The sequence below is a fragment of the Idiotropiscis lumnitzeri genome, chromosome 1, assembly GCF_059441095.1.
Source record: "Idiotropiscis lumnitzeri isolate Australia: NSW breed Sydney's pygmy pipehorse chromosome 1, RoL_Ilum_1.0, whole genome shotgun sequence".
Taxonomy (NCBI): Eukaryota; Metazoa; Chordata; class Actinopteri; order Syngnathiformes; family Syngnathidae; genus Idiotropiscis; species Idiotropiscis lumnitzeri.
This window is the reverse complement of record NC_142391.1, coordinates 14,773,838-14,786,524: the sequence shown is the minus strand read 5'-3', so window position 1 is coordinate 14,786,524 and position 12,687 is coordinate 14,773,838. Positions and strand designations below refer to the sequence as shown.

General features: G+C 39.1%; 2 protein-coding genes across 3 annotated transcripts in view; both read left to right on the top strand.

Annotated features, from left to right (window-relative positions):
- The window catches only part of scaf8 (SR-related CTD-associated factor 8), a 70,568-nt gene that overhangs the window by 38,896 nt on the left and 18,985 nt on the right, over window positions 1-12,687 (top strand). The gene's annotated exons all lie outside the window — the stretch shown is intronic.
- The window catches only part of tiam2a (TIAM Rac1 associated GEF 2a), a 68,996-nt gene continuing 64,048 nt past the window's right edge, over window positions 7,740-12,687 (top strand). The window contains exon 1 of one of the 2 annotated variants that reach the window (XM_088319389.1): window positions 7,740-7,791. The gene's annotated coding sequence lies outside the window, so the exon portion shown is untranslated. The remainder of the gene's footprint in view (window positions 7,792-12,687) is intronic. The other variant, XM_088319384.1, reaches the window with a different exon arrangement.

The window sequence follows — 12,687 nt, the reverse complement described above, 5'->3', positions numbered from 1 at the left end:
AAGTGAGGTAATTAATTACATTGCATCGCTTCAAGTCAACTCCACATCTAAATTAGGACTTTTTCAATTCTTTCTTCTTTTTTTTTTTTAATTCTTCCGAGACTTTATGGACTCTTCTATTGCAACGTATAAATCACATCATTTAATCCGTAGCCTCAGCAAATGATTCGACAAATGAGGAGAGGAGCAGTGTTGCCGCATCGCAGCCTGCGTGCCATCGCATTGTTTTACTCTCCACTCAGTCCTCTTGGAGTTCTTTCAGTCTTCATTATATTTAGATCTGTACATTTACAGAATAAAAACTAATAATAATGTGAATATTTGATTATTTAAAGGCTCCATTTTCCAGCAACACTAATGAGGACATGCGCTCTAGAAAATGGATGCATGAATGAATGAATTAAAGTGGATTAGACGTCTACGTTCTACTTTCTGCGACTTTGGCATGGAAGTCTAAAATCAAATAACAATTGCTTCACCCACACTGGAGTACTAGGCTATTATGAGCCGTATCTATTGGTTACGCAACTGTTCACATGTTGAAAAAATTCCCTTTGGAAAAACACTATCAAGGTTTTTCACCTCAACTTTGAGGAATTCTGTTTGGTACAATTTAAGAAAAATTGAACTAACGTGTTTATATATGTCTTAAAAATACTGGTTTAAGAACCCAATAATTTGTGTTTCACAAAACTCAAACTCCAATGCTCATTGCTGTTGTGTATTTATTTGTGGGAATGTACAGTTGGCCTGGGTGGTGATACACAATTTTCTATTTTCTATCTATCGAGCTATCCCTCCAATTTTTATACTAGCTATCCTGTTTAGACTACTTTCGACAAAGACTTTTTTTAAAAAATAAATTAAAAAAATTAATTGTGTTGTGGTTTAACATGTGCCTGTTACTTTTTCCACTTATCTTTTTCTCTCAAGCAAAACAGTTAATGTACCTTTTTTAATACAACCCTTTATACTGTTAGTTATGATAAAGTTTTCTTAAAACTTGAAAACTTGACAATTAGTCTTGTCTCTTCAAGCTTCAAACATCCAATCCATCTAACGAGTCAACGGTGATGAATTTCGGCAAGCCCAACATATGCGGCCTCACAAGGACGCATTACTGTGCTGTATCGTTGTAATTTTTAATTATTCATTGCTGTGCTTTATCATAATTGGTTTAGAATTCAATATATTTTGAAAGAAAATATATGAGTCCAAATTATTTATATTTTTTCAATTTCCAGTGGGTCTCACACCTTGCCTGATTCAAGCCACAAATGCATGTTTCTTACAAATGCGGCACCATTTAAAAATGAACTATACAATCTTTCCAATGGTATAAAACGTCTTGCCAAGAAGTATTACTACAACAAAGAAATTATCTTCCAAACACAAAACGCCTTACTTTTTGTGCTTTGGTTATAAACAAATCGCACGGAACATAGATGGATTAATTACTATACAATAGACACATTTCTAATTAATATCTCTTTGACAGCACTGATTATACAGTCTACTAGTATGTCACACATGCACTCTAGTGATAGACCGATATTTGAAGCCGATATTCATTTGTTGAAAAAATCGTGTCAAAATTTTGAAAAAAATTCCAAAACTTGACTTAGTTTAAATGTTTTTGAGCATATTTATTAAACAACTTTAGTGATTTACAACACGTTGTTTTTAGATATTGGAAAAAATAGACAACTTAGTTTTAAAAGTCTGAGAAAACAAGCACAGAGCTCCCAGGCTCAGCTTCTGTCTTATAGTTCAATGAAAACAAACATCTTTTTAAAGTTTACTACGGTAAATCATGTTCTGTTTGTTGTGAGTTTTATTTGACTGACATTTATTAATATTTAGGCAAAGAGTCAAGGTGAAAAAGTAAACAGGCGGCTACCCGCTGCACAAGGAACCAATCAGATGGTGCTGTGGGCGTGCCAATCTGCTTCTGCTGGCAGGGTCACCAGCACAGGAGAGAGAGAAGTGTGCTGCAACGAGCCAAAATAAACCAGCTTTTCTCAGCCATGAAAGTTAAAAACAGGCAGATGCCGATAATCGTCAAAATGCCAAATATCGGCCCCGATAATCGGCCCGGCTGATAATAGCTCTATCACGAACACACACAAGCCCTCAAAAGGACTGCAGTGGTGCCTAAAACCAGCAGGTGCCATCTTGTGAAATGGACCGGAAAGTGTTTATTTCAGCCTCTCAAAGACATGAAAGCTTAGTGCCATAAAGTACGATGCACTATGAAGTTTGTATGGATTTAATTTCTACCCAACTCAAACCACGACTCGCACAGTAGTATCATATTTCCATAATTTAACAGCTCCTTACAATTCTTTCCAATTGATTTAGTCTAAAGTCTGGACTACCAGACATATAGACAACCTGGCCTTCCTGTTGGCAGGTGATTATTTGTGCAGTGCTGTGTGTTTCCAATTAAGTGGATTTTAACAAGGGAGTGTAATTTTAACTGGCCCCTGGACATGAGTGAGAAAGAGTTTCTCCAAGGGGAGTGAGAAGGTAATGTGCATGGGAACCTCTGTGAAAAGGGTCACGCTGCTAATTGTGCATTATACTACGACCAGTGAAAGACCTACTAGGCTCATATTTTTTTTGGATGACTCTGGCAGGATTTTAAGAAAAATGCTCCTAGTTCTCATTCTGAAACCTTTTCTTCTGAGTTGTTTACGTCCTCAGCGTCAGCCTTGTTACCTGTTGCTTTATTGAGTTAAACATAAGCTGCACGCAAACCACATTACGCTTGAGTGACTGATTGCATTTGGCTCATTGGAATCAGCTTTTACCATTTTCTCTACTGAACTTCTCATTGTCAAGTGTTCCTTTATCGCCTGGTCATATGTTATTCTCAGTAGACTCAATTTTAGAAGGCAATAACTCAATTAAGTGACCTCTTTTTGGGAGACATTTTAAAAGACACAAATTGAAAGGGCAACACACGATGGTGACTTGCAAGTATATTTAAGAGTATTTTCGTATTCACATTGGAACATAATTCAAATACAAATTAACATGTCTGTGTATCTGGAAAACAAACAATATGGAACATGAGTGAGCAGACCTTGCAGAAGAAACGATGATCTGACTGTTTAAGAACAGATTTTGTTACTTCACGCTACAGATGCTCACGTAGAGCCGTCTCTCTCTCTCTCGCTCTCTGTCAGCCATGCACGCACACACCCATTAGCATCTTTACTCATTCTTCCTTCCCTTTTCCCTCAAAGGAGTTCTCGCAACACCCACTGTCTTCAGGCTTTCCGACTGCCACCATTGTTCTGCCCATATGAGCACTGTAATAGTGTTATAATTTTGTGCGTGCATATGTGTGAATTGGGTAGGTGGTAAGTGATTTTCCTCACCCTTATTGCTATTGTACAGTGTGATCCAGCTATTATTTGGACTGTATGAGGAGCCTGTTCTTGTCATTTCCATCGATGTGCTTTCGGCCTCTGAGTGATAGAAATGTCTGGGACAGTTGGTTATTGTGTGAGGAGGTGATGGTTTCTGGGCAAGAAAGTGCCCACAAACACACGGGAAGCTGAGTGTGTGTGTGTGCGTGTGATTGCAATCAGACACACCCAGCAACAACTCTTTTGACGTGTCTAAATACAGCAGACAACATAAAAGAGGCGATTGCAGCGGCTCGCAGCAAAGACAAAAGAAGTTCTCTGGAGAGGTGACAGAAGGGCGGGATAAAGATAAGGCATGAAAAAAACCAAAGGCTTTTAATTGAACATGACTGTTCTGATTCAAGTGATCGAATAAGCACCTTTCCAAGGTCCTTACTAATGAGAAATCAATGACAATGCATGACCCAACAACCCCTTGCACCAATATTAGTTAAGGCAGACTCTAATCACTTGATTGAGATTCACTTACAATTTATATGTGGCTAACAGTATTAAGTCACGCCTCCTAATCAATAGTTTGTTCAATAAAGGGATGGGATGGAGCTCTCAGTTCCTTCAGAATGTCAATTACTTATCTGTTTACAGAGCACTGTTTTCAACTGACAATGAATGAATGTTACCTTTCAACGCGGTTTGTAATTATTTATCTCTCGCCGTCTCAAAGGCTACGAGCAAAGGTGTGTCATTGCCAATGGAGATTTGCTGAAGTGAAAGTATTTCTGGTTTCAACTGTGGATAGTCCTTATTAAAAATGTACTACATAAGAGCCAATAACATGTCAATTGTAAAAGAAGTGTCAAAATTAATTGATAACTATTTTAATAATCATTATTTGACTTTGATCGGTTGAATTTGATGGGTTAGCAGAGCTGCTAAACCCAGCAGAAGGGTGATGAGAGGATGGAACGCTGCACCTCCATGCTTTATCGACCTATGATGACTTGCGGAGATAAGCATGGATGCTCGGCCTCCCAATGGAGCGCTAGTAAATGTGTTAATATATGTAGCCAGGAAGGGTCTGGCTAGCTGCGCCTGGCACGCCCGTTCGAAAAGCAGCATTACACAACACTGAAATTCTGACTACTCTACATAATGATTGTTATCAAAAGGTTGGAGGAATTTTTGGTCTTGCATGTGACTGAAAAAAATGAAAGAAGAATGCTTTTCATACATTTGCCGCATGAATGACAATGCATTCTGTCAACACACGCATGCAGATTGATCGTCTAAGGAGACCAAACCTGTTTCTTATCAGCTCATTCATCCATGTGACGGACAAGGCCTACTGAGAACCGAAAAGCAGGAAACCACATTAAATGTATATAAATAAAAAAGAAAAAATTTGATACACATCATTGAAACAGATGAGGATCATTGTAATAACAAACATATTTTTAAATATTTTATAATACTGTAATATAATACATGGGTAATAAAACTAAAAATGAATATGTACTGTATAACACGTTAGCATATTGCACGTACGGAGCATCATATTTTTTCATTAATGTTGGTGTTTTTGCAAATAAAACTGGAATGTTACACAAACTATTAACAAAGGTTTGAACAGAAGTCAACGACAAAACAAGCGGAGCATCAAATTTGTGTTTTTTCATCTCATTGTTAGTTAGCAGGCGACTTCCTGGTCCACGGAGGATGACGACCAGATGGGATATGCATTTACGATGCTCGTGATGGGCGGTTGGTGAATAATTCTATTGATGCCAAATGTCACAAAAGGTCACCAAAGATATAGTCGCCCATAGATGTGGAACGGAAGGGAGCGGCCCGTATAATTCATGGATTTGGACAGTTACAATCCCAGTGACTCAGTAAAAACGATAAATAAATAAGTAAATATTGCACCCTTATCCAAATCATTACCAAAAAAGAATGTAATGAAATAATAATCATATGCAATAATAAATGTAATAAAAAAAATAATTGGTTGTTCCTTCATTCAGCTTTTCTATACAAATTTTGTGGTATTCTTATGAGTAAGGCTGCTACGTCCCATTAGTTCATGTTTTACAAGTCACACTTACTGTTGTAAAAAAAGGCACATAAAAATAAATCTAGTGACCAAAGACCACATACGGCAGCAGCACTACCGAGAAGTAGAAAAGGGGAGGGAAATCCCTTGTATATTATGACTAATTCTATAAAGATAGCCCAGCCGCCTCACAGTGTGTGTGTATGTGTGTGTAGTGTTTTGCAGATTTTTTTTAAGTATTCATATAAAAAAAAGAAAAAGAAAAATACAGCTATATCGGCATCCATATTGCATAGACGCGTTCTTTCAAAGAGATGAGCTGACTCGAAGGCTTCCTACATACCCACGGAAACTCAAACAAGGCGAGTGATTGGTTCTTTTACTTTGCTCAAAGTAAGCTTTAATGGTTAGCAACTTTAAAAAACATACAGTACCTATCTCCTTTTTCAATGTTTAAATTTGAGTTCAGTACTCTTAAGTATCTCACATTTCGAAAATATATTTCTTACATTCTTACGTACTTGTCAAACTGTAGGATTTGTTTCAAGTTAATTTAGTTTTAGCTAGTAAGCCAAGTTGATCACAATTCCGTGTCCTCACGCAAAACAGACTCGGTTTTTTTATCCACTTTGTCTTTGAACGCAGTTAAACGGTGTGAAATGTTTGAATTGTGTCTGGATTGTAATTGGTGGGGTTTTTTTTCCAAGATGGTCAGTTTGTCATTTTGTTGTCTTTGCCGTTGCATCCAAAGTTTCACTGTACAACTTTTTAGTCATCATGTTAGTACATCTAAGGCAGAGGTGTCAAGATCCAGTCTGGGAGGGCCGCTTTCCTGCATGCTTTCAATCTCTCCCGGCTGCAACCCACCTGATTCAAATGATCATCAGCAAGCTCTGTAGAAATCTGATAAGTACCCTGCTCATTTGAATCAGGTGGGTTGCAGCCGGGAGAGATGGAAAACATGCGGAACACCGGCCCTTGAGGTCTGGAGTTTGACACCCCTGCCCTCAGAAGATTGGAAAATGTTCAACTAAGAACATGTCAAGTGTCCGTCATCTTTGTGACATTAAAAAACAAAAAAAACTTGTAAGAGGCACTTTGCCTCAAAGGTCTGCTTAATAATTTAGGGGAAGAAAATCTGAAAAAAAACAATTGATGATTAAAGTAATAGACCTAGTCTAATTCCTAAACTGCTCAACTCACGAATAATGTTCCATATGCAATATTTAAATTGAGATTTTCTGCAAGTGACGCCATTTGTAATGCTAATTTGACACTTCAAATCCTTAAGATCATCCATGAGGTATGATGTGTATTGGGAGCCGTTCACTCGAAAGAGTGCACATGAGTGTCAATTACTAATCGTCAGAATCTAATTGTCAATGAGACACTGACTGCACGGAGCCAAAGAAGCTGCAGCTGGAGCATGCTAAATGAGGAAAAGTTGTTATAAAGGCAGAATATAGACAATGCGATGAAAAATCAAATAAACAAGAAAAAACATTCTCTGACGTTTGATGTTAATAATAATAATAATAATAATAATAAAATTGGCTGCCAGGATGGCCGAGTGGTCTAAGGCGCCGCGTTCAGGACCCAGTCTCCCCAGGAGGCCTGGGTTCGAATCTCAAATTTCCCCATTGTGGGACTAATAAAGGGAATATTATTATTATTATTCAATTTATTGTAAAAGGGGAGGATTGATAACAAATAAATGGCAATATCTCATATATCAATGTTATTAAAAGTGAAGAAAATGTCCTAGAAACAGGAAGTTGACGCACATGATTTGCCCTTTGCGGGCCACATAAAATGAGGTCGTGGACCAGATCTGGCCCCCGGGCCTTGAGTTTGACATCCTGTTTTAGACTGCCCCACTACCATTACTACTCTACTAACATACTGTACATATTAAACCAAAAACCAAAACATAATTCATTTTCAAAATTGTAATTTGACACAGCAGGAAAATAATGCTTGTATTTATTATTGAGGCTGCTGTTTTCACGAGTGCTGTGTAACATAAGTGGTGGACTTAGTCATTAATATCAATTTAAACACAATGAATTCGTGAATACATTCACTCGTGTTTTCGTGAATATGAAAAAGTAGGTAACAAGTCAGTAGCTGGGCCTTGCCCCCACTTCACGCTGTCGGATTAGAGGAGGAGTTTTCCCCCCATAATGTCTGGGAGGAGTCGGCTGGGTCTCCGCGCTCTCTGTCGTGTCTGGAAGCAACACGACCCGTGGAAGTAACGTACCGAGCTAACACGCTGTTTTTGTTACTTTGACACAGAACAAGTTTATATTTAGACGCTCTTTGGAGGTTTACAGTATGTTTGAACGGAGGAAACACTAAACGGTGAGTCTGCTACTTACTTTACGATCACGCGCGCTTTGTTCGCTGTCATTTAATGAACATATCGTCTCAGATTAACTATTTTGAAAGTGTTATCCAACGTTAGTGGGTGTTTTATTCAAAATTAGAACCTCTGCCTTGCTCGACAAAACATTCTGATGAACCATGTTTGACCAACAAGTGTTTCAGCGCAAGCTGAGTTTGCAGCGTTGACGCCGCTAAAACAAATTTTTATTTATACTCGCGTTAACTGTGTCCGTTCTTCCACTATGGAGTCAGTGAAATATGCTTGTTATTTTGCAAAAAAAAAAAAAAAAAGTAATTTTAAAAAAAGGTTCATAAATAAAAGTACATGTAGTGTGTAATGCAGCATGGTGGTCTAGTGGTTTTGTATATCTGCATCACGGGTCCTAAATTTGAGATTTGAATCTTCCGTGCTTGCGTGGCACACCCTATTAAAAAGTAAACTCGAAAATACTCATTCCATATAAGTATATGTTTAAAATGGTTATTTATTTATACAGTATGTGCCCTGCGAGTGACTGCAAACCACTCCAGGGTGTACACCGCCTCTCACCAAACTCAGCAATGCAAGGCTGCAGCTCACCCGTGACAAAAACAAAGACGAGCATGAAAGAAAATGAATAGGTGGATATAATGTGTATATGGGAGGTTATCCCATTCAAATATTAGCTCAGGAGCTCGTGAACATTTAGCTCATAGTAATGTCACTCTGATTTATGGGCGCATTGGCCCTTGCACTCAATCACAGGACATGACCACTAGTTGCATTAGAATGTCATTTAGTTGGTCTCTATTGTTGTTTGGCTGTGTGCTGCTTGCAAAAAGCTCTCGAGGCTCATACAGAGCCAACAAAAGGGCTCCTCCCCCCTGAAGTGAGGGGCCTGACCAGAGCAAATAGAGCCAGGAAGGGCTGCCTTCTGGCATTTAGGCCCCTTTTCGCCTTGGCAACCCTCAACTGTGACGGTTCTACATTTTAACCCACGCATGACCATGTAAAAATAAAAGCACTGGCTAATGGTTGCGAGTAATCGCTTGAAAGATTCTGCTTGGACGCCATCCAGTATTGTGTGCTGATTCTCTCTATTGGGATATTTATGTCCTAATTAGCATCATTAGTGATCGGTTTATGAGGCATTGAAGTTGTGGGAAGAACTGTTTCGTGTTTACCTCATTTGCACTGGAATTGAACGGAGCCGACACTCGCGCTGAGTAAGATGCTAAACAATGTCGGTTCGGAGAAAGCCGCCTCATTGGTTCTGCCTAGTTAATTGACCATAAAGAAATTGTAATCGACTTCCATAATTGTTGTATTTCTTGCGTGTATGTTCGTGCTCCCAGTTTTAACTGTGGAAACTAAACATGGTCGGTCAGAAGTTGTGGCACCACATTCTTATTTTTGTCTATGTGGTTCACATTTTTGAGGTGAGGAAATGTTTTCCACCACACGAAACATGATGTTTGTATTATTTCATTTTTCCTTGTGACGGCGATTGAGTGTGACCCGTAATTTCCTTCTAGTGGAAAGCACGTGATGCTTCTGGTTGTTCTCTTTTTGTGGCAGGGGGAGGAGGTCTGTTGTCAAATGTTGACTCGTGACAAAAAAAAAAAGAGGGACGTAATGTCAGCCATCTTTCTTCGTGGGTGGTCACAGACATTTGAACAGTGACATCATTACCACATGAACTTCCCTCATGCACATCACTCTTGTTGTTGATGTCAGTTCATTTTGTGTGAATTATGCATGGTGGTGCCGGTTAATAGATGATGGAAAATCACTTTTTTTTTTTCTCTTTTCATGGTCTGTGTGGCCAGCATGATTTTTTTTTTTTTTTGGGGGGGGGGTCGTTTCAACTCTTCTGCAGCCTATTTGGAAGTTTGAACCACCGTTAATTCTGTAGTCACCAATGTTTCTTGTCTTCTCCCTTCTGCATTTTTCTCCATATATGGCAAGGTGTGCATGTGACTTATCAGGCATGGCTAACATCTGTGCTCGCTTGTCACATGGTGTCCTTTAAGGTGGAGGTGGTGCACAAATCTTCCAGACTGATTTAACATGAATTCATTTGATTTAAATTCTACAATTCATTGTCCTTTTATGGCTTCCAGGTTCGTTTTGCCGTGTAGCCGGTCGAGTGAGGCCGGTGTGATGGTGACTCGTGTGTTTCTATTTTCTGCTGCTGTGGTTTGGATTCTATTTGTCTTGTGTTCATGTAGCAGCATCTGGAGAGGTTGCTATAAAAAGAAGCTTAACTAGAGGCTGCTGCTGACAGCATCTTGGCTCAAGACTTGTCATTTAGCAAGTGAAGGTCACCTAAAAGACACATGAACTGGCTTTGACCTGAGTTTGCACACAACCCTGATAGTACTGTCATGGTTTTTAGTGGCAGTAAGGAAATAGGCTTCATATTTTACTCAATGCATAATTCAGTGACTTGAAACTTTATTTAAAAGTTTCTCTTGCAGCTGAGTTTGTGGACGCATGTGTCCACTTTGAGAGGATTTACTCAGTTAAGCCACACTTTGGGTATCTGCTGCCGCACAAACAGAAACCTTCTGTCCGAGCTCAGCGGCGTGGCAAGGTCTGATCCAACAGGACAAGGTGTGCCAAGTCGTGCTCTGTTAACAGCCTCAAGCCTTTGGGGGAGATTAAAGCACACCTTCAGGGTCACCGGCAAAAAAAAAAAAAAAAAAAAGGTCGGTCTGTAAGCTGTGCAAAGAAAATGAAGACTGAAAGAGGACGGCGGCTTTAACCATTTGTCACAGAGTGCAGGATTAAAAGGTTCCAGGTGGATGATTGGAGTTGATGTAGGTGGGAAAAAAAATAGGTCGGAGGCAGCTTTTTGCAGTGACTCGCCATCTATAACATCATATTTGGTACACTTGAATCCTCTGATTTGATCAATTGCAAGATTGATATCACAAATCAAATTTCATTTTTTAAATGATAATCAGTGGTGATTGACGCTGTAATGGCGGTTGAATTTAACGCGTAATTATTTTGGTTGTAGTTTGCAAGAGTGAAGAACTGCACTGCGTCCTGTTCTTAATAAGTTTCCCAAAATAGACAACAGAAACGCCTCATTATAATGCAATGCAGTAAAACACTACGACCAACTGTAGCTAAAATTAAACATACTTGATTATTTGATCAAATCTGAGTGTCGGTTAAATTTGCATTATTATCGTTATGAAAGCATTTTCTATTGCTCTTAATTGCATCAGTTTGATTGTGCATGTCTGTACCTAATAGTGTGACCAGTTTAAGTTTAGTGTTTTTTTTTTTTTTAATTTTTATTTATTTATTTATTTTTTAGTGCTCATGTCTTGGTGCTATTATATGCTTTAAGTTTCTTTTCTTCCCCCTCCAGAGATAAATCTGCCAGCAAGTCAAGAGGGCTTTCTCTTGATGGGGGGGGGGGGGGGGTCTGAAGAAAACATACTTAAGAGATCTAATGTCGGTTACAAGAAAATCTGTGCACACGAAGAAACAATTAAGGCTATGATTTATGGAAATTTACAACTGCAGTAAGAAATCCTGGTGCATTGACACACATATATTGAAATTGATGGCGAACATTTTCGAAGTGTCTTATTGTGAAGCACATTTGTGTTTCTGATTGCTTTTCCTATCCAACATGTTTGCACATTCTGTATGCTAAAGCAGTAATCTTGTTTACACGTAAATGTCCTTCCATGCACTGGCTCAGTGGCTTAAATCCGGCTCACAGGTCGATCACGGTGACAATAAAAATCATGATTGATCCCTACTTACTTTGGTCCAGTCGCCATTAGGTGTCACTTACGATCCATATTGGAAAGGCAAACACAGCTGGTGCGACGGCCAAAGTGCTCGCCGAGTGTTTCACTTGGCGCCGTGTGTCTTGTATTATTCCTCCATGATGGATGGTGCAAATTCACATTTACTCCACCATGTCCCACCTGCTCTTCGCTTGGGTGGAGATGGATAGATTGAGTTTCCATCTTGAAGATAAAAACTAGAAAGTGTGCGTTTTATCTGTTATGTCACACATTCACCTCAGTCGGAGTATTTACATAACCTCTCAGTATGAATTATGGTTTGGCCATTTATGATCCATCCATCTATTTTCTATGCAGCCTATCCCTTTTCAGGGTCATAGCAGATGCGGTAGTTTGACAGCTGACAATGTGCATGGCGCACTAACTCTGGATGGGTCGGAGGGTGATAGTGAAGTGAGCAGTAAAATTGACCCACCCGCCACTTGTTGTATGAAAGTCAGCCAATACATTGCATCTTGCGAGATTATTTTTGTTTTCACTGTGGGCAAGCCGTTAATATTTCCATATTATCGGGTTATTTGCAAAATGACTGTAAACTCTTCATATGTGGAGGGGTGGGGCACTTGGCGCACATGAAACCATTCAGTTTAGGTGTGTACCCAGATTAAGTTGCGTGCTAAGGATTTGTTTTCTCATTGTTGTTGAGTTTGGCTTTGGCGGAGCCAAAAGGCTAACAACAAACAATTTACTGTCTGATGTTGCTGTGTAACGCGCAGACCTCCGGTCTGGCTGGATAATCTTTGTCTTGATTACCGCCTACCAGATTGTACAATTTCCTTAATGAATGTCCTCCTACACATGGCTCAGTTGGCATTCATACGTCATTAATTGTTTACAAAGAAATGGAAAAGGATGAATTGTATAATATGACCACAGAATTATACAGTAATTAGTCAAGTTTTTTTTTTTTCAAATCTGTTATTAGTTAGTGGTGAGCTCTGAGATCATAAGTGATCAGTTGTACTTGTACCTGTTCACGAGCACGCTTCAGTTAACATCACAAGACATCATGTTCTCATTTTGACGAATCCAAAGTTCTTCGGAGAGCCTTTGGCA